The sequence below is a fragment of the Hippoglossus hippoglossus genome, chromosome 9 (genome assembly GCF_009819705.1).
Source record: "Hippoglossus hippoglossus isolate fHipHip1 chromosome 9, fHipHip1.pri, whole genome shotgun sequence".
Taxonomy (NCBI): Eukaryota; Metazoa; Chordata; class Actinopteri; order Pleuronectiformes; family Pleuronectidae; genus Hippoglossus; species Hippoglossus hippoglossus.
This window is the reverse complement of record NC_047159.1, coordinates 26,058,719-26,081,289: the sequence shown is the minus strand read 5'-3', so window position 1 is coordinate 26,081,289 and position 22,571 is coordinate 26,058,719. Positions and strand designations below refer to the sequence as shown.

The 22,571-nt window shown below is 40.8% G+C and overlaps 57 non-coding genes across 57 annotated transcripts; 9 read left to right on the top strand and 48 right to left on the bottom strand.

The window, feature by feature from the left end:
• Window positions 1–153: 153 nt before the first annotated feature.
• On the bottom strand, window positions 154–227 carry trnai-aau. Its single transcript has one exon. It is a non-coding gene; the product is annotated as a tRNA-Ile (tRNA).
• Window positions 228–630: 403 nt separating this feature from the next.
• trnai-aau lies at window positions 631–704 on the bottom strand. Its single transcript has one exon. It is a non-coding gene; the product is annotated as a tRNA-Ile (tRNA).
• A 263-nt stretch (window positions 705–967) lies between these two features.
• On the bottom strand, window positions 968–1,041 carry trnai-aau. Its single transcript has one exon. It is a non-coding gene; the product is annotated as a tRNA-Ile (tRNA).
• A 602-nt stretch (window positions 1,042–1,643) lies between these two features.
• Window positions 1,644–1,717, bottom strand: trnai-aau. Its single transcript has one exon. It is a non-coding gene; the product is annotated as a tRNA-Ile (tRNA).
• A 263-nt stretch (window positions 1,718–1,980) lies between these two features.
• On the bottom strand, window positions 1,981–2,054 carry trnai-aau. The gene has a single exon. It is a non-coding gene; the product is annotated as a tRNA-Ile (tRNA).
• Window positions 2,055–2,317: 263 nt separating this feature from the next.
• Window positions 2,318–2,391, bottom strand: trnai-aau. Its single transcript has one exon. It is a non-coding gene; the product is annotated as a tRNA-Ile (tRNA).
• A 265-nt stretch (window positions 2,392–2,656) lies between these two features.
• Window positions 2,657–2,729, top strand: trnar-ucg. Its single transcript has one exon. It is a non-coding gene; the product is annotated as a tRNA-Arg (tRNA).
• Window positions 2,730–3,083: 354 nt separating this feature from the next.
• Window positions 3,084–3,157, bottom strand: trnai-aau. Its single transcript has one exon. It is a non-coding gene; the product is annotated as a tRNA-Ile (tRNA).
• A 403-nt stretch (window positions 3,158–3,560) lies between these two features.
• Window positions 3,561–3,634, bottom strand: trnai-aau. The gene has a single exon. It is a non-coding gene; the product is annotated as a tRNA-Ile (tRNA).
• Window positions 3,635–3,898: 264 nt separating this feature from the next.
• On the bottom strand, window positions 3,899–3,972 carry trnai-aau. The gene has a single exon. It is a non-coding gene; the product is annotated as a tRNA-Ile (tRNA).
• A 263-nt stretch (window positions 3,973–4,235) lies between these two features.
• On the bottom strand, window positions 4,236–4,309 carry trnai-aau. Its single transcript has one exon. It is a non-coding gene; the product is annotated as a tRNA-Ile (tRNA).
• Window positions 4,310–4,572: 263 nt separating this feature from the next.
• trnai-aau lies at window positions 4,573–4,646 on the bottom strand. The gene has a single exon. It is a non-coding gene; the product is annotated as a tRNA-Ile (tRNA).
• A 262-nt stretch (window positions 4,647–4,908) lies between these two features.
• trnai-aau lies at window positions 4,909–4,982 on the bottom strand. The gene has a single exon. It is a non-coding gene; the product is annotated as a tRNA-Ile (tRNA).
• Window positions 4,983–5,245: 263 nt separating this feature from the next.
• Window positions 5,246–5,319, bottom strand: trnai-aau. Its single transcript has one exon. It is a non-coding gene; the product is annotated as a tRNA-Ile (tRNA).
• A 263-nt stretch (window positions 5,320–5,582) lies between these two features.
• trnai-aau lies at window positions 5,583–5,656 on the bottom strand. The gene has a single exon. It is a non-coding gene; the product is annotated as a tRNA-Ile (tRNA).
• Window positions 5,657–6,255: 599 nt separating this feature from the next.
• On the bottom strand, window positions 6,256–6,329 carry trnai-aau. The gene has a single exon. It is a non-coding gene; the product is annotated as a tRNA-Ile (tRNA).
• Window positions 6,330–6,594: 265 nt separating this feature from the next.
• Window positions 6,595–6,667, top strand: trnar-ucg. The gene has a single exon. It is a non-coding gene; the product is annotated as a tRNA-Arg (tRNA).
• A 354-nt stretch (window positions 6,668–7,021) lies between these two features.
• On the bottom strand, window positions 7,022–7,095 carry trnai-aau. Its single transcript has one exon. It is a non-coding gene; the product is annotated as a tRNA-Ile (tRNA).
• A 403-nt stretch (window positions 7,096–7,498) lies between these two features.
• Window positions 7,499–7,572, bottom strand: trnai-aau. Its single transcript has one exon. It is a non-coding gene; the product is annotated as a tRNA-Ile (tRNA).
• A 403-nt stretch (window positions 7,573–7,975) lies between these two features.
• Window positions 7,976–8,049, bottom strand: trnai-aau. Its single transcript has one exon. It is a non-coding gene; the product is annotated as a tRNA-Ile (tRNA).
• A 263-nt stretch (window positions 8,050–8,312) lies between these two features.
• Window positions 8,313–8,386, bottom strand: trnai-aau. The gene has a single exon. It is a non-coding gene; the product is annotated as a tRNA-Ile (tRNA).
• A 403-nt stretch (window positions 8,387–8,789) lies between these two features.
• On the bottom strand, window positions 8,790–8,863 carry trnai-aau. Its single transcript has one exon. It is a non-coding gene; the product is annotated as a tRNA-Ile (tRNA).
• A 264-nt stretch (window positions 8,864–9,127) lies between these two features.
• trnai-aau lies at window positions 9,128–9,201 on the bottom strand. The gene has a single exon. It is a non-coding gene; the product is annotated as a tRNA-Ile (tRNA).
• Window positions 9,202–9,464: 263 nt separating this feature from the next.
• Window positions 9,465–9,538, bottom strand: trnai-aau. Its single transcript has one exon. It is a non-coding gene; the product is annotated as a tRNA-Ile (tRNA).
• A 262-nt stretch (window positions 9,539–9,800) lies between these two features.
• trnai-aau lies at window positions 9,801–9,874 on the bottom strand. Its single transcript has one exon. It is a non-coding gene; the product is annotated as a tRNA-Ile (tRNA).
• Window positions 9,875–10,137: 263 nt separating this feature from the next.
• trnai-aau lies at window positions 10,138–10,211 on the bottom strand. The gene has a single exon. It is a non-coding gene; the product is annotated as a tRNA-Ile (tRNA).
• A 265-nt stretch (window positions 10,212–10,476) lies between these two features.
• trnar-ucg lies at window positions 10,477–10,549 on the top strand. Its single transcript has one exon. It is a non-coding gene; the product is annotated as a tRNA-Arg (tRNA).
• Window positions 10,550–10,903: 354 nt separating this feature from the next.
• trnai-aau lies at window positions 10,904–10,977 on the bottom strand. Its single transcript has one exon. It is a non-coding gene; the product is annotated as a tRNA-Ile (tRNA).
• Window positions 10,978–11,380: 403 nt separating this feature from the next.
• Window positions 11,381–11,454, bottom strand: trnai-aau. Its single transcript has one exon. It is a non-coding gene; the product is annotated as a tRNA-Ile (tRNA).
• Window positions 11,455–11,716: 262 nt separating this feature from the next.
• trnai-aau lies at window positions 11,717–11,790 on the bottom strand. The gene has a single exon. It is a non-coding gene; the product is annotated as a tRNA-Ile (tRNA).
• A 262-nt stretch (window positions 11,791–12,052) lies between these two features.
• trnai-aau lies at window positions 12,053–12,126 on the bottom strand. The gene has a single exon. It is a non-coding gene; the product is annotated as a tRNA-Ile (tRNA).
• A 264-nt stretch (window positions 12,127–12,390) lies between these two features.
• Window positions 12,391–12,464, bottom strand: trnai-aau. The gene has a single exon. It is a non-coding gene; the product is annotated as a tRNA-Ile (tRNA).
• Window positions 12,465–12,728: 264 nt separating this feature from the next.
• Window positions 12,729–12,802, bottom strand: trnai-aau. Its single transcript has one exon. It is a non-coding gene; the product is annotated as a tRNA-Ile (tRNA).
• Window positions 12,803–13,440: 638 nt separating this feature from the next.
• Window positions 13,441–13,514, top strand: trnar-ucg. The gene has a single exon. It is a non-coding gene; the product is annotated as a tRNA-Arg (tRNA).
• A 356-nt stretch (window positions 13,515–13,870) lies between these two features.
• trnai-aau lies at window positions 13,871–13,944 on the bottom strand. Its single transcript has one exon. It is a non-coding gene; the product is annotated as a tRNA-Ile (tRNA).
• A 263-nt stretch (window positions 13,945–14,207) lies between these two features.
• Window positions 14,208–14,281, bottom strand: trnai-aau. The gene has a single exon. It is a non-coding gene; the product is annotated as a tRNA-Ile (tRNA).
• A 263-nt stretch (window positions 14,282–14,544) lies between these two features.
• trnai-aau lies at window positions 14,545–14,618 on the bottom strand. The gene has a single exon. It is a non-coding gene; the product is annotated as a tRNA-Ile (tRNA).
• A 263-nt stretch (window positions 14,619–14,881) lies between these two features.
• On the bottom strand, window positions 14,882–14,955 carry trnai-aau. Its single transcript has one exon. It is a non-coding gene; the product is annotated as a tRNA-Ile (tRNA).
• Window positions 14,956–15,220: 265 nt separating this feature from the next.
• trnar-ucg lies at window positions 15,221–15,293 on the top strand. The gene has a single exon. It is a non-coding gene; the product is annotated as a tRNA-Arg (tRNA).
• A 354-nt stretch (window positions 15,294–15,647) lies between these two features.
• Window positions 15,648–15,721, bottom strand: trnai-aau. Its single transcript has one exon. It is a non-coding gene; the product is annotated as a tRNA-Ile (tRNA).
• Window positions 15,722–16,122: 401 nt separating this feature from the next.
• On the bottom strand, window positions 16,123–16,196 carry trnai-aau. Its single transcript has one exon. It is a non-coding gene; the product is annotated as a tRNA-Ile (tRNA).
• A 265-nt stretch (window positions 16,197–16,461) lies between these two features.
• Window positions 16,462–16,534, top strand: trnar-ucg. The gene has a single exon. It is a non-coding gene; the product is annotated as a tRNA-Arg (tRNA).
• Window positions 16,535–16,888: 354 nt separating this feature from the next.
• trnai-aau lies at window positions 16,889–16,962 on the bottom strand. Its single transcript has one exon. It is a non-coding gene; the product is annotated as a tRNA-Ile (tRNA).
• Window positions 16,963–17,225: 263 nt separating this feature from the next.
• On the bottom strand, window positions 17,226–17,299 carry trnai-aau. The gene has a single exon. It is a non-coding gene; the product is annotated as a tRNA-Ile (tRNA).
• Window positions 17,300–17,562: 263 nt separating this feature from the next.
• trnai-aau lies at window positions 17,563–17,636 on the bottom strand. Its single transcript has one exon. It is a non-coding gene; the product is annotated as a tRNA-Ile (tRNA).
• A 263-nt stretch (window positions 17,637–17,899) lies between these two features.
• Window positions 17,900–17,973, bottom strand: trnai-aau. The gene has a single exon. It is a non-coding gene; the product is annotated as a tRNA-Ile (tRNA).
• A 263-nt stretch (window positions 17,974–18,236) lies between these two features.
• Window positions 18,237–18,310, bottom strand: trnai-aau. The gene has a single exon. It is a non-coding gene; the product is annotated as a tRNA-Ile (tRNA).
• A 265-nt stretch (window positions 18,311–18,575) lies between these two features.
• Window positions 18,576–18,648, top strand: trnar-ucg. Its single transcript has one exon. It is a non-coding gene; the product is annotated as a tRNA-Arg (tRNA).
• Window positions 18,649–19,002: 354 nt separating this feature from the next.
• On the bottom strand, window positions 19,003–19,076 carry trnai-aau. The gene has a single exon. It is a non-coding gene; the product is annotated as a tRNA-Ile (tRNA).
• Window positions 19,077–19,479: 403 nt separating this feature from the next.
• trnai-aau lies at window positions 19,480–19,553 on the bottom strand. The gene has a single exon. It is a non-coding gene; the product is annotated as a tRNA-Ile (tRNA).
• A 263-nt stretch (window positions 19,554–19,816) lies between these two features.
• Window positions 19,817–19,890, bottom strand: trnai-aau. The gene has a single exon. It is a non-coding gene; the product is annotated as a tRNA-Ile (tRNA).
• A 639-nt stretch (window positions 19,891–20,529) lies between these two features.
• On the top strand, window positions 20,530–20,602 carry trnar-ucg. Its single transcript has one exon. It is a non-coding gene; the product is annotated as a tRNA-Arg (tRNA).
• A 356-nt stretch (window positions 20,603–20,958) lies between these two features.
• On the bottom strand, window positions 20,959–21,032 carry trnai-aau. The gene has a single exon. It is a non-coding gene; the product is annotated as a tRNA-Ile (tRNA).
• A 263-nt stretch (window positions 21,033–21,295) lies between these two features.
• Window positions 21,296–21,369, bottom strand: trnai-aau. Its single transcript has one exon. It is a non-coding gene; the product is annotated as a tRNA-Ile (tRNA).
• A 151-nt stretch (window positions 21,370–21,520) lies between these two features.
• trnar-ucg lies at window positions 21,521–21,593 on the top strand. Its single transcript has one exon. It is a non-coding gene; the product is annotated as a tRNA-Arg (tRNA).
• A 357-nt stretch (window positions 21,594–21,950) lies between these two features.
• Window positions 21,951–22,024, bottom strand: trnai-aau. The gene has a single exon. It is a non-coding gene; the product is annotated as a tRNA-Ile (tRNA).
• A 263-nt stretch (window positions 22,025–22,287) lies between these two features.
• trnai-aau lies at window positions 22,288–22,361 on the bottom strand. The gene has a single exon. It is a non-coding gene; the product is annotated as a tRNA-Ile (tRNA).
• Between the last annotated feature and the right edge of the window lie 210 nt (window positions 22,362–22,571).

Below are 22,571 nucleotides of genomic sequence, written 5' to 3'. Positions count from 1 at the left end.
CACAACTTGGGTGGGATACTGGCAATAATAGTGAGAGAACTAACACACTGGTGCAGTTAGAAGTCACTCCATGCTGGATATTTCACCAAGTGAGCAATGTTTCTGACATTTTCTATAATTCAGAGAAATGGTATTGCATCTGTTACAAACAACTGGCCAGTATGGGGATTGAACCCATGACCTTGGCGTTATTAGCACCACGCTCTGACCATCTGAGCTAACCAGCCACGTAAGTAGTGAGGATCAACTCCATTTATGTCTCCAGTGTTAATTTTGCATGGGGACATGACGCCAAGGTCATGGGGCTTGAACCCATGACCTTGGCGTTATTAGCACCACGCTCTGACCATCTGAGCTAACCGGCCACGTAAGTAGTGAGGATCAACTCCATTTATTTCTCCAGTGTTCATTTTGCACAGGGTGAACAACTGTGGAAGTGCAGTATGATGTGGTAAACGACTCACCATGCGTCTTTGAGATATTTTGTACACACACACATACACATGGTGAAAAAAAATCTTAAATGAAGACAGATATTTTTTGGAGCAATCTTTCTGCCATGTTTTGTAATTCAGAGAACCTTTTACAAATGATTGCACATTTGCATCTGCTACATCTGTTACAAACAACTGGCCAGTATGGGGCTTGAACCCATGACCTTGGCGTTATTAGCACCACGCTCTGACCATCTGAGCTAACCGGCCACGTAAGTAGTGAGGATCAACTCCATTTATTTCTCCAGTGTTCATTTTGCACACGGTGAACAACAGTGGAAGTGCAGTATGATGTGGTAAACGACTCACCATGCGTCTTTGAGATATTTTGTACACACACATACACATGGTGAAAAAAAATCTTTAATGAAGTTAGATATTTTTTGGAGCAATCTTTCTGACTTGTTTTGTAATGCAGAAAAGCTTTTTTAAATGATTGCACATTTGCATCTGTTACATCTGTTACAAACAACTGGCCAGTATGGGGCTTGAACCCATGACCTTGGCGTTATTAGCACCACGCTCTGACCATCTGAGCTAACCGGCCACGTAAGTAGTGAGGATCAACTCCATTTATTTCTCCAGTGTTCATTTTGCACAGGGTGAACAACAGCGGAAGTGCAGTATGATGTGGTAAACGACTCACCATGCGTCTTTGAGATATTTTGTACACACACATACACATGGTGAAAACAAATCTTAAATGAAGACAGACATTTTTTGGAGCAATCTTTCTGCCATGTTTTGTAATTCAGGGAACCTTTTGTAAATGATTGTACATTTGCATTTGTTACATCTGTTACAAACAACTGGCCAGTATGGGGGTTGAACCCATGACCTTGGCGTTATTAGCACCACGCTCTGACCATCTGAGCTAACCGGCCACGTAAGTAGTGAGGATCAACTACATTTATTTCTCCAGTGTTCATTTTGCACAGGGTGAACAACTGTGGAAGTGCAGTATGATGTGGTAAACGACTCACCATGCGTCTTTGAGATATTTTGTACACACACACATACACATGGTGAAAAAAAATCTTAAATGAAGACAGATATTTTTTGGAGCAATCTTTCTGCCATGTTTTGTAATTCAGAGAACCTTTTACAAATGATTGCACATTTGCATCTGCTACATCTGTTACAAACAACTGGCCAGTATGGGGCTTGAACCCATGACCTTGGCGTTATTAGCACCACGCTCTGACCATCTGAGCTAACCGGCCACGTAAGTAGTGAGGATCAACTCCATTTATTTCTCCAGTGTTCATTTTGCACAGGGTGAACAACAGCGGAAGTGCAGTATGATGTGGTAAACGACTCACTATGCGTCTTTGAGATATTTTGTACACACACATACACATGGTGAAAACAAATCTTAAATGAAGACAGACATTTTTTGGAGCAATCTTTCTGCCATGTTTTGTAATTCAGAGAACCTTTTACAAATGATTGCACATTTGCATCTGCTACATCTGTTACAAACAACTGGCCAGTATGGGGCTTGAACCCATGACCTTGGCGTTATTAGCACCACGCTCTGACCATCTGAGCTAACCGGCCACGTAAGTAGTGAGGATCAACTCCATTTATTTCTCCAGTGTTCATTTTGCACAGGGTGAACAACAGTGGAAGTGCAGTATGATGTGGTAAACGACTCACCATGCGTCTTTGAGATATTTTGTACACACACATACACATGGTGAAAAATTTTTTTTAATGAAGTTAGATATTTTTTGGAGCAATCTTTCTGACTTGTTTTGTAATGCAGAAAAGCTTTTTTAAATGATTGCACATTTGCATCTGTTACATCTGTTACAAACAACTGGCCAGTATGGGGCTTGAACCCATGACCTTGGCGTTATTAGCACCACGCTCTGACCATCTGAGCTAACCGGCCACGTAAGTAGTGAGGATCAACTCCATTTATTTCTCCAGTGTTCATTTTGCACAGGGTGAACAACAGCGGAAGTGCAGTATGATGTGGTAAACGACTCACCATGCGTCTTTGAGATATTTTGTACACACACATACACATGGTGAAAACAAATCTTAAATGAAGACAGACATTTTTTGGAGCAATCTTTCTGCCATGTTTTGTAATTCAGAGAAGCTTTTATAAATGATTGCATTGCACTCCGCTAAACCTTAGAAGAGAAAAGTAAGACCGCGTGGCCTAATGGACAAGGCGTCTGACTTCGAATCAGAAGATTGAGGGTTCGAGTCCCTTCGTGGTTGAATGTCACTCAATTTACACTAATATCAACAGTTTAGTGCCTTAAGTAAAAACTGAAATGCAGGATGTGGTGTACACACAATGAAACAACAACACCAACAATTGACTAAACCCAAAACAAATCTTACAGTACAAAGTTGCCTATCTATTCCATATCTCAAGAGTTCAAGACCCTTTCTGCATTAAACTAGCACCTTATTGTTCACAACTTGGGTGGGATACTGGCAATAATAGTGAGAGAACTAACACACTGGTGCAGTTAGAAGTCACTCCATGCTGGATATTTCACCAAGTGAGCAATGTTTCTGACATTTTCTATAATTCAGAGAAATGGTATTGCATCTGTTACAAACAACTGGCCAGTATGGGGATTGAACCCATGACCTTGGCGTTATTAGCACCACGCTCTGACCATCTGAGCTAACCAGCCACGTAAGTAGTGAGGATCAACTCCATTTATGTCTCCAGTGTTAATTTTGCATGGGGACATGACGCCAAGGTCATGGGGCTTGAACCCATGACCTTGGCGTTATTAGCACCACGCTCTGACCATCTGAGCTAACCGGCCACGTAAGTAGTGAGGATCAACTCCATTTATTTCTCCAGTGTTCATTTTGCACAGGGTGAACAACTGTGGAAGTGCAGTATGATGTGGTAAACGACTCACCATGCGTCTTTGAGATATTTTGTACACACACACATACACATGGTGAAAAAAAATCTTAAATGAAGACAGATATTTTTTGGAGCAATCTTTCTGCCATGTTTTGTAATTCAGAGAACCTTTTACAAATGATTGCACATTTGCATCTGCTACATCTGTTACAAACAACTGGCCAGTATGGGGCTTGAACCCATGACCTTGGCGTTATTAGCACCACGCTCTGACCATCTGAGCTAACCGGCCACGTAAGTAGTGAGGATCAACTCCATTTATTTCTCCAGTGTTCATTTTGCACAGGGTGAACAACAGCGGAAGTGCAGTATGATGTGGTAAACGACTCACCTATGCGTCTTTGAGATATTTTGTACACACACATACACATGGTGAAAACAAATCTTAAATGAAGACAGACATTTTTTGGAGCAATCTTTCTGCCATGTTTTGTAATTCAGAGAACCTTTTACAAATGATTGCACATTTGCATCTGCTACATCTGTTACAAACAACTGGCCAGTATGGGGCTTGAACCCATGACCTTGGCGTTATTAGCACCACGCTCTGACCATCTGAGCTAACCGGCCACGTAAGTAGTGAGGATCAACTCCATTTATTTCTCCAGTGTTCATTTTGCACACGGTGAACAACAGTGGAAGTGCAGTATGATGTGGTAAACGACTCACCATGCGTCTTTGAGATATTTTGTACACACACATACACATGGTGAAAAAAAATCTTTAATGAAGTTAGATATTTTTTGGAGCAATCTTTCTGACTTGTTTTGTAATGCAGAAAAGCTTTTTTAAATGATTGCACATTTGCATCTGTTACATCTGTTACAAACAACTGGCCAGTATGGGGCTTGAACCCATGACCTTGGCGTTATTAGCACCACGCTCTGACCATCTGAGCTAACCGGCCACGTAAGTAGTGAGGATCAACTCCATTTATTTCTCCAGTGTTCATTTTGCACAGGGTGAACAACAGCGGAAGTGCAGTATGATGTGGTAAACGACTCACCATGCGTCTTTGAGATATTTTGTACACACACATACACATGGTGAAAACAAATCTTAAATGAAGACAGACATTTTTTGGAGCAATCTTTCTGCCATGTTTTGTAATTCAGGGAACCTTTTGTAAATGATTGTACATTTGCATTTGTTACATCTGTTACAAACAACTGGCCAGTATGGGGCTTGAACCCATGACCTTGGCGTTATTAGCACCACGCTCTGACCATCTGAGCTAACCGGCCACGTAAGTAGTGAGGATCAACTCCATTTATTTCTCCAGTGTTCATTTTGCACAGGGTGAACAACAGTGGAAGTGCAGTATGATGTGGTAAACGACTCACCATGCGTCTTTGAGATATTTTGTACACACACATACACATGGTGAAAAAAAATCTTAATGAAGTACAGATATTTTTTGGAGCAATCTTTCTGCCATGTTTTGTAATGCAGAGAACCTTTTTAAATGATTGCACATTTGCATCTGTTACATCTGTTACAAACAACTGGCCAGTATGGGGCTTGAACCCATGACCTTGGCGTTATTAGCACCACGCTCTGACCATCTGAGCTAACCGGCCACGTAAGTAGTGAGGATCAACTCCATTTATTTCTCCAGTGTTCATTTTGCACAGGGTGAACAACAGCGGAAGTGCAGTATGATGTGGTAAACGACTCACCATGCGTCTTTGAGATATTTTGTACACACACATACACATGGTGAAAACAAATCTTAAATGAAGACAGACATTTTTTGGAGCAATCTTTCTGCCATGTTTTGTAATTCAGAGAACCTTTTACAAATGATTGCACATTTGCATCTGCTACATCTGTTACAAACAACTGGCCAGTATGGGGCTTGAACCCATGACCTTGGCGTTATTAGCACCACGCTCTGACCATCTGAGCTAACCGGCCACGTAAGTAGTGAGGATCAACTCCATTTATTTCTCCAGTGTTCATTTTGCACACGGTGAACAACAGTGGAAGTGCAGTATGATGTGGTAAACGACTCACCATGCGTCTTTCAGATATTTTGTACACACACATACACATGGTGAAAAAAAATCTTTAATGAAGTTAGATATTTTTTGGAGCAATCTTTCTGACTTGTTTTGTAATGCAGAAAAGCTTTTTTAAATGATTGCACATTTGCATCTGTTACATCTGTTACAAACAACTGGCCAGTATGGGGCTTGAACCCATGACCTTGGCGTTATTAGCACCACGCTCTGACCATCTGAGCTAACCGGCCACGTAAGTAGTGAGGATCAACTCCATTTATTTCTCCAGTGTTCATTTTGCACAGGGTGAACAACAGCGGAAGTGCAGTATGATGTGGTAAACGACTCACCATGCGTCTTTGAGATATTTTGTACACACACATACACATGGTGAAAACAAATCTTAAATGAAGACAGACATTTTTTGGAGCAATCTTTCTGCCATGTTTTGTAATTCAGGGAACCTTTTGTAAATGATTGTACATTTGCATTTGTTACATCTGTTACAAACAACTGGCCAGTATCGGGCTTGAACCCATGACCTTGGCGTTATTAGCACCACGCTCTGACCATCTGAGCTAACCGGCCACGTAAGTAGTGAGGATCAACTCCATTTATTTCTCCAGTGTTCATTTTGCACAGGGTGAACAACAGTGGAAGTGCAGTATGATGTGGTAAACGACTCACCATGCGTCTTTGAGATATTTTGTACACACACATACACATGGTGAAAATTTTTTTTAATGAAGTTAGATATTTTTTGGAGCAATCTTTCTGACTTGTTTTGTAATGCAGAAAAGCTTTTTTAAATGATTGCACATTTGCATCTGTTACATCTGTTACAAACAACTGGCCAGTATGGGGCTTGAACCCATGACCTTGGCGTTATTAGCACCACGCTCTGACCATCTGAGCTAACCGGCCACGTAAGTAGTGAGGATCAACTCCATTTATTTCTCCAGTGTTCATTTTGCACAGGGTGAACAACAGCGGAAGTGCAGTATGATGTGGTAAACGACTCACCATGCGTCTTTGAGATATTTTGTACACACACATACACATGGTGAAAACAAATCTTAAATGAAGACAGACATTTTTTGGAGCAATCTTTCTGCCATGTTTTGTAATTCAGAGAAGCTTTTATAAATGATTGCATTGCACTCCGCTAAACCTTAGAAGAGAAAAGTAAGACCGCGTGGCCTAATGGACAAGGCGTCTGACTTCGAATCAGAAGATTGAGGGTTCGAGTCCCTTCGTGGTTGAATGTCACTCAATTTACACTAATATCAACAGTTTAGTGCCTTAAGTAAAAACTGAAATGCAGGATGTGGTGTACACACAATGAAACAACAACACCAACAATTGACTAAACCCAAAACAAATCTTACAGTACAAAGTTGCCTATCTATTCCATAGATAAAGAGTTCAAGACCCTTTCTGCATTAAACTAGCACCTTATTGTTCACAACTTGGATGGGATACTGGCAATAATAGTGAGAGAACTAACACACTGGTGCAGTTAGAAGTCACTCCATGCTGGATATTTCACCAAGTGAGCAATGTTTCTGACATTTTCTATAATTCAGAGAAATGGTATTGCATCTGTTACAAACAACTGGCCAGTATGGGGATTGAACCCATGACCTTGGCGTTATTAGCACCACGCTCTGACCATCTGAGCTAACCAGCCACGTAAGTAGTGAGGATCAACTCCATTTATGTCTCCAGTGTTAATTTTGCATGGGGACATAACGCCAAGGTCATGGGGCTTGAACCCATGACCTTGGCGTTATTAGCACCACGCTCTGACCATCTGAGCTAACCGGCCACGTAAGTAGTGAGGATCAACTCCATTTATTTCTCCAGTGTTCATTTTGCACAGGGTGAACAACTGTGGAAGTGCAGTATGATGTGGTAAACGACTCACCATGCGTCTTTGAGATATTTTGTACACACACACATACACATGGTGAAAAAAAATCTTAAATGAAGACAGATATTTTTTGGAGCAATCTTTCTGCCATGTTTTGTAATTCAGAGAACCTTTTACAAATGATTGCACATTTGCATCTGCTACATCTGTTACAAACAACTGGCCAGTATGGGGCTTGAACCCATGACCTTGGCGTTATTAGCACCACGCTCTGACCATCTGAGCTAACCGGCCACGTAAGTAGTGAGGATCAACTCCATTTATTTCTCCAGTGTTCATTTTGCACACGGTGAACAACAGTGGAAGTGCAGTATGATGTGGTAAACGACTCACCATGCGTCTTTGAGATATTTTGTACACACACATACACATGGTGAAAAAAAATCTTTAATGAAGTTAGATATTTTTTAGAGCAATCTTTCTGCCATGTTTTGTAATTCAGGGAACCTTTTGTAAATGATTGTACATTTGCATTTGTTACATCTGTTACAAACAACTGGCCAGTATATAGTCTTGTATATTTTTTTTTAATGAAGTTAGATATTTTTTGGAGCAATCTTTCTGACTTGTTTTGTAATGCAGAAAAGCTTTTTTAAATGATTGCACATTTGCATCTGTTACATCTGTTACAAACAACTGGCCAGTATGGGGCTTGAACCCATGACCTTGGCGTTATTAGCACCACGCTCTGACCATCTGAGCTAACCGGCCACGTAAGTAGTGAGGATCAACTCCATTTATTTCTCCAGTGTTCATTTTGCACAGGGTGAACAACAGCGGAAGTGCAGTATGATGTGGTAAACGACTCACCATGCGTCTTTGAGATATTTTGTACACACACATACACATGGTGAAAACAAATCTTAAATGAATACAGACATTTTTTGGAGCAATCTTTCTGCCATGTTTTGTAATTCAGGGAACCTTTTGTAAATGATTGTACATTTGCATTTGTTACATCTGTTACAAACAACTGGCCAGTATGGGGCTTGAACCCATGACCTTGGCGTTATTAGCACCACGCTCTAACCATCTGAGCTAACCGGCCACGTAAGTTGTGAGGATCAACTCCATTTATGTCTCCAGTGTTAATTTTGCATGGGGACATAACGCCAAGGTCATGGGGCTTGAACCCATGACCTTGGCGTTATTAGCACCACGCTCTGACCATCTGAGCTAACCGGCCACGTAAGTAGTGAGGATCAACTCCATTTATTTCTCCAGTGTTCATTTTGCACAGGGTGAACAACTGTGGAAGTGCAGTATGATGTGGTAAACGACTCACCATGCGTCTTTGAGATATTTTGTACACACACACATACACATGGTGAAAAAAAATCTTAAATGAAGACAGATATTTTTTGGAGCAATCTTTCTGCCATGTTTTGTAATTCAGAGAACCTTTTACAAATGATTGCACATTTGCATCTGCTACATCTGTTACAAACAACTGGCCAGTATGGGGCTTGAACCCATGACCTTGGCGTTATTAGCACCACGCTCTGACCATCTGAGCTAACCGGCCACGTAAGTAGTGAGGATCAACTCCATTTATTTCTCCAGTGTTCATTTTGCACAGGGTGAACAACAGCGGAAGTGCAGTATGATGTGGTAAACGACTCACTATGCGTCTTTGAGATATTTTGTACACACACATACACATGGTGAAAACAAATCTTAAATGAAGACAGACATTTTTTGGAGCAATCTTTCTGCCATGTTTTGTAATTCAGAGAACCTTTTTACAAATGATTGCACATTTGCATCTGCTACATCTGTTACAAACAACTGGCCAGTATGGGGCTTGAACCCATGACCTTGGCGTTATTAGCACCACGCTCTGACCATCTGAGCTAACCGGCCACGTAAGTAGTGAGGATCAACTCCATTTATTTCTCCAGTGTTCATTTTGCACACGGTGAACAACAGTGGAAGTGCAGTATGATGTGGTAAACGACTCACCATGCGTCTTTGAGATATTTTGTACACACACATACACATGGTGAAAAAAAATCTTTAATGAAGTTAGATATTTTTTGGAGCAATCTTTCTGACTTGTTTTGTAATGCAGAAAAGCTTTTTTAAATGATTGCACATTTGCATCTGTTACATCTGTTACAAACACCTGGCCAGTATGGGGCTTGAACCCATGACCTTGGCGTTATTAGCACCACGCTCTGACCATCTGAGCTAACCGGCCACGTAAGTAGTGAGGATCAACTCCATTTATTTCTCCAGTGTTCATTTTGCACAGGGTGAACAAGAGCGGAAGTGCAGTATGATGTGGTAAACGACTCACCATGCGTCTTTGAGATATTTTGTACACACACATACACATGGTGAAAACAAATCTTAAATGAAGACAGACATTTTTTGGAGCAATCTTTCTGCCATGTTTTGTAATTCAGAGAACCTTTGTAAATGATTGTACATTTGCATTTGTTACATCTGTTACAAACAACTGGCCAGTATGGGGCTTGAACCCATGACCTTGGCGTTATTAGCACCACGCTCTGACCATCTGAGCTAACCGGCCACGTAAGTAGTGAGGATCAACTCCATTTATTTCTCCAGTGTTCATTTTGCACAGGGTGAACAACAGTGGAAGTGCAGTATGATGTGGTAAACGACTCACCATGCGTCTTTGAGATATTTTGTACACACACATACACATGGTGAAAATTTTTTTTTAATGAAGTTAGATATTTTTTGGAGCAATCTTTCTGACTTGTTTTGTAATGCAGAAAAGCTTTTTTAAATGATTGCACATTTGCATCTGTTACATCTGTTACAAACAACTGGCCAGTATGGGGCTTGAACCCATGACCTTGGCGTTATTAGCACCACGCTCTGACCATCTGAGCTAACCGGCCACGTAAGTAGTGAGGATCAACTCCATTTATTTCTCCAGTGTTCATTTTGCACAGGGTGAACAACAGCGGAAGTGCAGTATGATGTGGTAAACGACTCACCATGCGTCTTTGAGATATTTTGTACACACACATACACATGGTGAAAAAAAATCTTAAATGAAGACAGACATTTTTTGGAGCAATCTTTCTGCCATGTTTTGTAATTCAGAGAAGCTTTTATAAATGATTGCATTGCACTCCGCTAAACCTTAGAAGAGAAAAGTAAGACCGCGTGGCCTAATGGACAAGGCGTCTGACTTCGAATCAGAAGATTGAGGGTTCGAGTCCCTTCGTGGTTGAATGTCACTCAATTTACACTAATATCAACAGTTTAGTGCCTTAAGTAAAAACTGAAATGCAGGATGTGGTGTACACACAATGAAACAACAACACCAACAATTGACTAAACCCAAAACAAATCTTACAGTACAAAGTTGCCTATCTATTCCATATCTCAAGAGTTCAAGACCCTTTCTGCATTAAACTAGCACCTTATTGTTCACAACTTGGGTGGGATACTGGCAATAATAGTGAGAGAACTAACACACTGGTGCAGTTAGAAGTCACTCCATGCTGGATATTTCACCAAGTGAGCAATGTTTCTGACATTTTCTATAATTCAGAGAAATGGTATTGCATCTGTTACAAACAACTGGCCAGTATGGGGATTGAACCCATGACCTTGGCGTTATTAGCACCACGCTCTGACCATCTGAGCTAACCAGCCACGTAAGTAGTGAGGATCAACTCCATTTATGTCTCCAGTGTTAATTTTGCATGGGGACATAACGCCAAGGTCATGGGGCTTGAACCCATGACCTTGGCGTTATTAGCACCACGCTCTGACCATCTGAGCTAACCGGCCACGTAAGTAGTGAGGATCAACTCCATTTATTTCTCCAGTGTTCATTTTGCACAGGGTGAACAACTGTGGAAGTGCAGTATGATGTGGTAAACGACTCACCATGCGTCTTTGAGATATTTTGTACACACACACATACACATGGTGAAAAAAAATCTTAAATGAAGACAGATATTTTTTGGAGCAATCTTTCTGCCATGTTTTGTAATTCAGAGAACCTTTTACAAATGATTGCACATTTGCATCTGCTACATCTGTTACAAACAACTGGCCAGTATGGGGCTTGAACCCATGACCTTGGCGTTATTAGCACCACGCTCTGACCATCTGAGCTAACCGGCCACGTAAGTAGTGAGGATCAACTCCATTTATTTCTCCAGTGTTCATTTTGCACAGGGTGAACAACTGTGGAAGTGCAGTATGATGTGGTAAACGACTCACCATGCGTCTTTGAGATATTTTGTACACACACATACACATGGTGAAAACAAATCTTAAATGAATACAGACATTTTTTGGAGCAATCTTTCTGCCATGTTTTGTAATTCAGAGAACCTTTTTAAATGATTGCACATTTGCATCTGTTACATCTGTTACAAACAACTGGCCAGTATGGGGCTTGAACCCATGACCTTGGCGTTATTAGCACCACGCTCTGACCATCTGAGCTAACCGGCCACGTAAGTAGTGAGGATCAACTCCATTTATTTCTCCAGTGTTCATTTTGCACAGGGTGAACAACAGTGGAAGTGCAGTATGATGTGGTAAACGACTCACCATGCGTCTTTGAGATATTTTGTACACACACATACACATGGTGAAAAAAAATCTTTAATGAAGTTAGATATTTTTTGGAGCAATCTTTCTGACTTGTTTTGTAATGCAGAAAGCTTTTTTAAATGATTGCACATTTGCATCTGTTACATCTGTTACAAACAACTGGCCAGTATGGGGCTTGAACCCATGACCTTGGCGTTATTAGCACCACGCTCTGACCATCTGAGCTAACCGGCCACGTAAGTAGTGAGGATCAACTCCATTTATTTCTCCAGTGTTCATTTTGCACAGGGTGAACAACAGCGGAAGTGCAGTATGATGTGGTAAACGACTCACCATGCGTCTTTGAGATATTTTGTACACACACATACACATGGTGAAAACAAATCTTAAATGAAGACAGACATTTTTTGGAGCAATCTTTCTGCCATGTTTTGTAATTCAGAGAACCTTTTGTAAATGATTGTACATTTGCATCTGCTTACATCTGTTACAAACAACTGGCCAGTATGGGGCTTGAACCCATGACCTTGGCGTTATTAGCACCACGCTCTGACCATCTGAGCTAACCGGCCACCGTAAGTAGTGAGGATCAACTCCATTTATTTCTCCAGTGTTCATTTTGCACAGGGTGAACAACAGTGGAAGTGCAGTATGATGTGGTAAACGACTCACCATGGGTCTTTGAGATATTTTGTACACACACATACACATGGTGAAAACAAATCTTAAATGAAGACAGACATTTTTTGGAGCAATCTTTCTGCCATGTTTTGTAATTCAGGGAACCTTTTGTAAATGATTGTACATTTGCATTTGTTACATCTGTTACAAACAACTGGCCAGTATGGGGCTTGAACCCATGACCTTGGCGTTATTAGCACCACGCTCTGACCATCTGAGCTAACCGGCCACGTAAGTAGTGAGGATCAACTCCATTTATTTCTCCAGTGTTCATTTTGCACAGGGTGAACAACAGTGGAAGTGCAGTATGATGTGGTAAACGACTCACCATGCGTCTTTGAGATATTTTGTACACACACACATACACATGGTGAGATATTTTGTACACACACACATACACATGGTGAAAAAAAATCTTAAATGAAGACAGATATTTTTTGGAGCAATCTTTCTGCCATGTTTTGTAATTCAGAGAACCTTTTACAAATGATTGCACATTTGCATCTGCTACATCTGTTACAAACAACTAGCCAGTATGGGGGCTTGAACCCATGACCTTGGCGTTATTAGCACCACGCTCTGACCATCTGAGCTAACCGGCCACGTAAGTAGTGAGGATCAACTCCATTTATTTCTCCAGTGTTCATTTTGCACAGGGTGAACAACAGCGGAAGTGCAGTATGATGTGGTAAACGACTCACCATGCGTCTTTGAGATATTTTGTACACATACATACACATGGTGAAAACAAATCTTAAATGAAGACAGACATTTTTTGGAGCAATCTTTCTGCCATGTTTTGTAATTCAGAGAAGCTTTTGTAAATGATTGCATTGCACTCCGCTAAACCTTAGAAGAGAAAAGTAAGACCGCGTGGCCTAATGGACAAGGCAGTCTGACTTCGAATCAGAAGATTGAGGGTTCGAGTCCCTTCGTGGTTGAATGTCACTCAATTTACACTAATATCAACAGTTTAGTGCCTTAAGTAAAAACTGAAATGCAGGATGTGGTGTACAGACAATGAAACAACAACACCAACAATTGACTAAACCCAAAAAACAAATCTTACAGTACGAAGTTGCCTATCTATTCCATATCTGAAGAGTTCAAGACCCTTTCTGCATTAAACTAGCATCTTATTGTTCACAACTTGGGTGGGATACTGGCAATAATAGTGAGAGAACAAACACACTGGTGCAGTTAGAAGTCACTCCATGCTGGATATTTCACCAAGTGAGCAATGTTTCTGACATTTTCTATAATTCAGAGAAATGGTATTGCATCTGTTACAAACAACTGGCCAGTATGGGGATTGAACCCATGACCTTGGCGTTATTAGCACCACGCTCTGACCATCTGAGCTAACCGGCCACGTAAGTAGTGAGGATCAACTCCATTTATTTCTCCAGTGTTCATTTTGCACAGGGTGAACAACAGTGGAAGTGCAGTATGATGTGTTAAACGACTCACCATGCGTCTTTGAGATATTTTGTACACACACATACACATGGTGAAAACAAATCTTAAATGAAGACAGACATTTTTTGGAGCAATCTTTCTGCCATGTTTTGTAATTCAGAGAACCTTTTACAAATGATTGCACATTTGCATCTGCTACATCTGTTACAAACAACTGGCCAGTATGGGGCTTGAACCCATGACCTTGGCGTTATTAGCACCACGCTCTGACCATCTGAGCTAACCGGCCACGTAAGTAGTGAGGATCAACTCCATTTATTTCTCCAGTGTTCATTTTGCACAGGGTGAACAACAGTGGAAGTGCAGTATGATGTGGTAAACGACTCACCATGCGTCTTTGAGATATTTTGTACACACACATACACATGGTGAAAAAAAATCTTTAATGAAGTTAGATATTTTTTGGAGCAATCTTTCTGACTTGTTTTGTAATGCAGAAAAGCTTTTTTAAATGATTGCACATTTGCATTTGTTACATCTGTTACAAACAACTGGCCAGTATGGGGCTTGAACCCATGACCTTGGCGTTATTAGCACCACGCTCTGACCATCTGAGCTAACCGGCCACGTAAGTAGTGAGGATCAACTCCATTTATTTCTCCAGTGTTCATTTTGCACAGGGTGAACAACAGTGGAAGTGCAGTATGATGTGGTAAACGACTCACCATGCGTCTTTGAGATATTTTGTACACACACATACACATGGTGAAAATTTTTTTTTAATGAAGTTAGATATTTTTTGGAGCAATCTTTCTGACTTGTTTTGTAATGCAGAAAAGCTTTTTTAAATGATTGCACATTTGCATCTGTTACATCTGTTACAAACAACTGGCCAGTATGGGGCTTGAACCCATGACCTTGGCGTTATTAGCACCACGCTCTGACCATCTGAGCTAACCGGCCACGTAAGTAGTGAGGATCAACTCCATTTATTTCTCCAGTGTTCATTTTGCACAGGGTGAACAACAGCGGAAGTGCAGTATGATGTGGTAAACGACTCACCATGCGTCTTTGAGATATTTTGTACACACACATACACATGGTGAAAACAAATCTTAAATGAAGACAGACATTTTTTGGAGCAATCTTTCTGCCATGTTTTGTAATTCAGAGAAGCTTTTATAAATGATTGCATTGCACTCCGCTAAACCTTAGAAAAGAAAAGTAAGACCGCGTGGCCTAATGGACAAGGCGTCTGACTTCGAATCAGAAGATTGAGGGTTCGAGTCCCTTCGTGGTTGAATGTCACTCAATTTACACTAATATCAACAGTTTAGTGCCTTAAGTAAAAACTGAAATGCAGGATGTGGTGTACACACAATGAAACAACAACACCAACAATTGACTAAACCCAAAACAAATCTTACAGTACAAAGTTGCCTATCTATTCCATATCTCAAGAGTTCAAGACCCTTTCTGCATTAAACTAGCACCTTATTGTTCACAACTTGGGTGGGATACTGGCAATAATAGTGAGAGAACTAACACACTGGTGCAGTTAGAAGTCACTCCATGCTGGATATTTCACCAAGTGAGCAATGTTTCTGACATTTTCTATAATTCAGAGAAATGGTATTGCATCTGTTACAAACAACTGGCCAGTATGGGGATTGAACCCATGACCTTGGCGTTATTAGCACCACGCTCTGACCATCTGAGCTAACCAGCCACGTAAGTAGTGAGGATCAACTCCATTTATGTCTCCAGTGTTAATTTTGCATGGGGACATAACGCCAAGGTCAAGGGGCTTGAACCCATGACCTTGGCGTTATTAGCACCACGCTCTGACCATCTGAGCTAACCGGCCACGTAAGTAGTGAGGATCAACTCCATTTATTTCTCCAGTGTTCATTTTGCACAGGGTGAACAACAGTGGAAGTGCAGTATGATGTGGTAAACGACTCACCATGCGTCTTTGAGATATTTTGTACACACACATACACATGGTGAAAATTTTTTTTTAATGAAGTTACATATTTTTTGGAGCAATCTTTCTGACTTGTTTTGTAATGCAGAAAAGCTTTTTTAAATGATTGCACATTTGCATCTGTTACATCTGTTACAAACAACTGGCCAGTATGGGGCTTGAACCCATGACCTTGGCGTTATTAGCACCACGCTCTGACCATCTGAGCTAACCGGCCACGTAAGTAGTGAGGATCAACTCCATTTATTTCTCCAGTGTTCATTTTGCACAGGGTGAACAACAGCGGAAGTGCAGTATGATGTGGTAAACGACTCACCATGCGTCTTTGAGATATTTTGTACACACACATACACATGGTGAAAACAAATCTTAAATGAAGACAGACATTTTTTGGAGCAATCTTTCTGCCATGTTTTGTAATTCAGAGAAGCTTTTATAAATGATTGCATTGCACTCCGCTAAACCTTAGAAAAGAAAAGTAAGACCGCGTGGCCTAATGGACAAGGCGTCTGACTTCGAATCAGAAGATTGAGGGTTCGAGTCCCTTCGTGGTTGAATGTCACTCAATTTACACTAATATCAACAGTTTAGTGCCTTAAGTAAAAACTGAAATGCAGGATGTGGTGTACACACAATGAAACAACAACACCAACAATTGACTAAACCCAAAACAAATCTTACAGTACAAAGTTGCCTATCTATTCCATATCTCAAGAGTTCAAGACCCTTTCTGCATTAAACTAGCACCTTATTGTTCACAACTTGGGTGGGATACTGGCAATAATAGTGAGAGAACTAACACACTGGTGCAGTTAGAAGTCACTCCATGCTGGATATTTCACCAAGTGAGCAATGTTTCTGACATTTTCTATAATTCAGAGAAATGGTATTGCATCTGTTACAAACAACTGGCCAGTATGGGGATTGAACCCATGACCTTGGCGTTATTAGCACCACGCTCTGACCATCTGAGCTAACCGGCCACGTAAGTAGTGAGGATCAACTCCATTTATTTCTCCAGTGTTCATTTTGCACAGGGTGAACAACAGTGGAAGTGCAGTATGATGTGGTAAACGACTCACCATGCGTCTTTGAGATATTTTGTACACACACATACACATGGTGAAAACAAATCTTAAATGAAGACAGACATTTTTTGGAGCAATCTTTCTGCCATGTTTTGTAATTCAGAGAACCTTTTACAAATGATTGCACATTTGCATCTGCTACATCTGTTACAAACAACTGGCCAGTATGGGGCTTGAACCCATGACCTTGGCGTTATTAGCACCACGCTCTGACCATCTGAGCTAACCGGCCACGTAAGTAGTGAGGATCAACTCCATTTATTTCTCCAGTGTTCATTTTGCACACGGTGAACAACAGTGGAAGTGCAGTATGATGTGGTAAACGACTCACCATGCGTCTTTCAGATATTTTGTACACACACATACACATGGTGAAAAAAAATCTTTAATGAAGTTAGATATTTTTTGGAGCAATCTTTCTGACTTGTTTTGTAATGCAGAAAAGCTTTTTTAAATGATTGCACATTTGCATCTGTTACATCTGTTACAAACAACTGGCCAGTATGGGGCTTGAACCCATGACCTTGGCGTTATTAGCACCACGCTCTGACCATCTGAGCTAACCGGCCACGTAAGTAGTGAGGATCAACTCCATTTATTTCTCCAGTGTTCATTTTGCACAGGGTGAACAACAGCGGAAGTGCAGTATGATGTGGTAAACGACTCACCATGCGTCTTTGAGATATTTTGTACACACACATACACATGGTGAAAACAAATCTTAAATGAAGACAGACATTTTTTGGAGCAATCTTTCTGCCATGTTTTGTAATTCAGGGAACCTTTTGTAAATGATTGTACATTTGCATTTGTTACATCTGTTACAAACAACTGGCCAGTATGGGGCTTGAACCCATGACCTTGGCGTTATTAGCACCACGCTCTGACCATCTGAGCTAACCGGCCACGTAAGTAGTGAGGATCAACTCCATTTATTTCTCCAGTGTTCATTTTGCACAGGGTGAACAACAGTGGAAGTGCAGTATGAAGTGGTAAACGACTCACCATGCGTCTTTGAGATATTTTGTACACACACATACACATGGTGAAAATTTTTTTTTAATGAAGTTAGATATTTTTTGGAGCAGTCTTTCTGACTTGTTTTGTAATGCAGAAAAGCTTTTTTAAATGATTGCACATTTGCATCTGTTACATCTGTTACAAACAACTGGCCAGTATGGGGCTTGAACCCATGACCTTGGCGTTATTAGCACCACGCTCTGACCATCTGAGCTAACCGGCCACGTAAGTAGTGAGGATCAACTCCATTTATTTCTCCAGTGTTCATTTTGCACAGGGTGAACAACAGCGGAAGTGCAGTATGATGTGGTAAACGACTCACCATGCGTCTTTGAGATATTTTGTACACACACATACACATGGTGAAAACAAATCTTAAATGAAGACAGACATTTTTTGGAGCAATCTTTCTGCCATGTTTTGTAATTCAGAGAAGCTTTTATAAATGATTGCATTGCACTCCGCTAAACCTTAGAAAAGAAAAGTAAGACCGCGTGGCCTAATGGACAAGGCGTCTGACTTCGAATCAGAAGATTGAGGGTTCGAGTCCCTTCGTGGTTGAATGTCACTCAATTTACACTAATATCAACAGTTTAGTGCCTTAAGTGAAAACTGAAATGCAGGATGTGGTGTACACACAATGAAACAACAACACCAACAATTGACTAAACCCAAAACAAATCTTACAGTACAAAGTTGCCTATCTATTCCATATCTCAAGAGTTCAAGACCCTTTCTGCATTAAACTAGCACCTTATTGTTCACAACTTGGGTGGGATACTGGCAATAATAGTGAGAGAACTAACACACTGGTGCAGTTAGAAGTCACTCCATGCTGGATATTTCACCAAGTGAGCAATGTTTCTGACATTTTCTATAATTCAGAGAAATGGTATTGCATCTGTTACAAACAACTGGCCAGTATGGGGATTGAACCCATGACCTTGGCGTTATTAGCACCACGCTCTGACCATCTGAGCTAACCAGCCACGTAAGTAGTGAGGATCAACTCCATTTATGTCTCCAGTGTTAATTTTGCATGGGGACATAACGCCAAGGTCATGGGGCTTGAACCCATGACCTTGGCGTTATTAGCACCACGCTCTGACCATCTGAGCTAACCGGCCACGTAAGTAGTGAGGATCAACTCCATTTATTTCTCCAGTGTTAATTTTGCACAGGGTGAACAACTGTGGAAGTGCAGTATGATGTGGTAAACGACTCACCATGCGTCTTTGAGATATTTTGTACACACACACATACACATGGTGAAAAAAAATCTTAAATGAAGACAGATATTTTTTGGAGCAATCTTTCTGCCATGTTTTGTAATTCAGAGAACCTTTTACAAATGATTGCACATTTGCATCTGCTACATCTGTTACAAACAACTGGCCAGTATGGGGCTTGAACCCATGACCTTGGCGTTATTAGCACCACGCTCTGACCATCTGAGCTAACCGGCCACGTAAGTAGTGAGGATCAACTCCATTTATTTCTCCAGTGTTCATTTTGCACAGGGTGAACAACAGCGGAAGTGCAGTATGATGTGGTAAACGACTCACTATGCGTCTTTGAGATATTTTGTACACACACATACACATGGTGAAAACAAATCTTAAATGAAGACAGACATTTTTTGGAGCAATCTTTCTGCCATGTTTTGTAATTCAGAGAACCTTTTACAAATGATTGCACATTTGCATCTGCTACATCTGTTACAAACAACTGGCCAGTATGGGGCTTGAACCCATGACCTTGGCGTTATTAGCACCACGCTCTGACCATCTGAGCTAACCGGCCACGTAAGTAGTGAGGATCAACTCCATTTATTTCTCCAGTGTTCATTTTGCACAGGGTGAACAACAGTGGAAGTGCAGTATGATGTGGTAAACGACTCACCATGCGTCTTTGAGATATTTTGTACACACACACATACACATGGTGAGATATTTTGTACACACACACATACACATGGTGAAAAAAAATCTTAAATGAAGACAGATATTTTTTGGAGCAATCTTTCTGCCATGTTTTGTAATTCAGAGAACCTTTTACAAATGATTGCACATTTGCATCTGCTACATCTGTTACAAACAACTAGCCAGTATGGGGGGCTTGAACCCATGACCTTGGCGTTATTAGCACCACGCTCTGACCATCTGAGCTAACCGGCCACGTAAGTAGTGAGGATCAACTCCATTTATTTCTCCAGTGTTCATTTTGCACAGGGTGAACAACAGCGGAAGTGCAGTATGATGTGGTAAACGACTCACCATGCGTCTTTGAGATATTTTGTACACATACATACACATGGTGAAAACAAATCTTAAATGAAGACAGACATTTTTTGGAGCAATCTTTCTGCCATGTTTTGTAATTCAGAGAAGCTTTTGTAAATGATTGCATTGCACTCCGCTAAACCTTAGAAGAGAAAAGTAAGACCGCGTGGCCTAATGGACAAGGCGTCTGACTTCGAATCAGAAGATTGAGGGTTCGAGTCCCTTCGTGGTTGAATGTCACTCAATTTACACTAATATCAACAGTTTAGTGCCTTAAGTAAAAACTGAAATGCAGGATGTGGTGTACAGACAATGAAACAACAACACCAACAATTGACTAAACCCAAAAAACAAATCTTACAGTACGAAGTTGCCTATCTATTCCATATCTGAAGAGTTCAAGACCCTTTCTGCATTAAACTAGCATCTTATTGTTCACAACTTGGGTGGGATACTGGCAATAATAGTGAGAGAACAAACACACTGGTGCAGTTAGAAGTCACTCCATGCTGGATATTTCACCAAGTGAGCAATGTTTCTGACATTTTCTATAATTCAGAGAAATGGTATTGCATCTGTTACAAACAACTGGCCAGTATGGGGATTGAACCCATGACCTTGGCGTTATTAGCACCACGCTCTGACCATCTGAGCTAACCGGCCACCTAAGTAGTGAGGATCAACTCCATTTATTTCTCCAGTGTTCATTTTGCACAGGGTGAACAACAGTGGAAGTGCAGTATGATGTGGTAAACAACTCACCATGGGTCTTTGAGATATTTTGTACACACACATGCACATGGTGAAAACAAATCTTAAATGAAGACAGACATTTTTTGGAGCAATCTTTCTGCCATGTTTTGTAATTCAGGGAACCTTTTGTAAATGATTGTACATTTGCATTTGTTACATCTGTTACAAACAACTGGCCAGTATGGGGCTTGAACCCATGACCTTGGCGTTATTAGCACCACGCTCTGACCATCTGAGCTAACCGGCCACGTAAGTAGTGAGGATCAACTCCATTTATTTCTCCAGTGTTCATTTTGCACAGGGTGAACAACAGTGGAAGTGCAGTATGATGTGGTAAATGTGGAAGCTTTTGTAAATGATTGCATTGCACTCCGCTAAACCTTAGAAGAGAAAAGTAAGACCGCGTGGCCTAATGGACAAGGCGTCTGACTTCGAATCAGAAGATTGAGGGTTCGAGTCCCTTCGTGGTTGAATGTCACTCAATTTACACTAATATCAACAGTTTAGTGCCTTAAGTAAAAACTGAAATGCAGGATGTGGTGTACAGACAATGAAACAACAACACCAACAATTGACTAAACCCAAAAAAACAAATCTTACAGTACGAAGTTGCCTATCTATTCCATATCTGAAGAGTTCAAGACCCTTTCTGCATTAAACTAGCATCTTATTGTTCACAACTTGGGTGGGATACTGGCAATAATAGTGAGAGAACAAACACACTGGTGCAGTTAGAAGTCACTCCATGCTGGATATTTCACCAAGTGAGCAATGTTTCTGACATTTTCTATAATTCAGAGAAATGGTATTGCATCTGTTACAAACAACTGGCCAGTATGGGGCTTGAACCCATGACCTTGGCGTTATTAGCACCACGCTCTGACCATCTGAGCTAACCGGCCACGTAAGTAGTGAGGATCAACTCCATTTATTTCTCCAGTGTTCATTTTGCACAGGGTGAACAACAGTGGAAGTGCAGTATGATGTGGTAAACGACTCACCATGCGTCTTTCAGATATTTTGTACACACACATACACATGGTGAAAAAAAATCTTTAATGAAGACAGACATTTTTTGGAGCAATCTTTCTGCCATGTTTTGTAATTCAGGGAACCTTTTGTAAATGATTGTACATTTGCATTTGTTACATCTGTTACAAACAACTGGCCAGTATGGGGCTTGAACCCATGACCTTGGCGTTATTAGCACCACGCTCTGACCATCTGAGCTAACCGGCCACGTAAGTAGTGAGGATCAACTCCATTTATTTCTCCAGTGTTCATTTTGCACAGGGTGAACAACAGTGGAAGTGCAGTATGATGTGGTAAACGACTCACCATGCGTCTTTGAGATATTTTGTACACACACACATACACATGGTGAGATATTTTGTACACACACACATACACATGGTGAAAAAAAATCTTAAATGAAGACAGATATTTTTT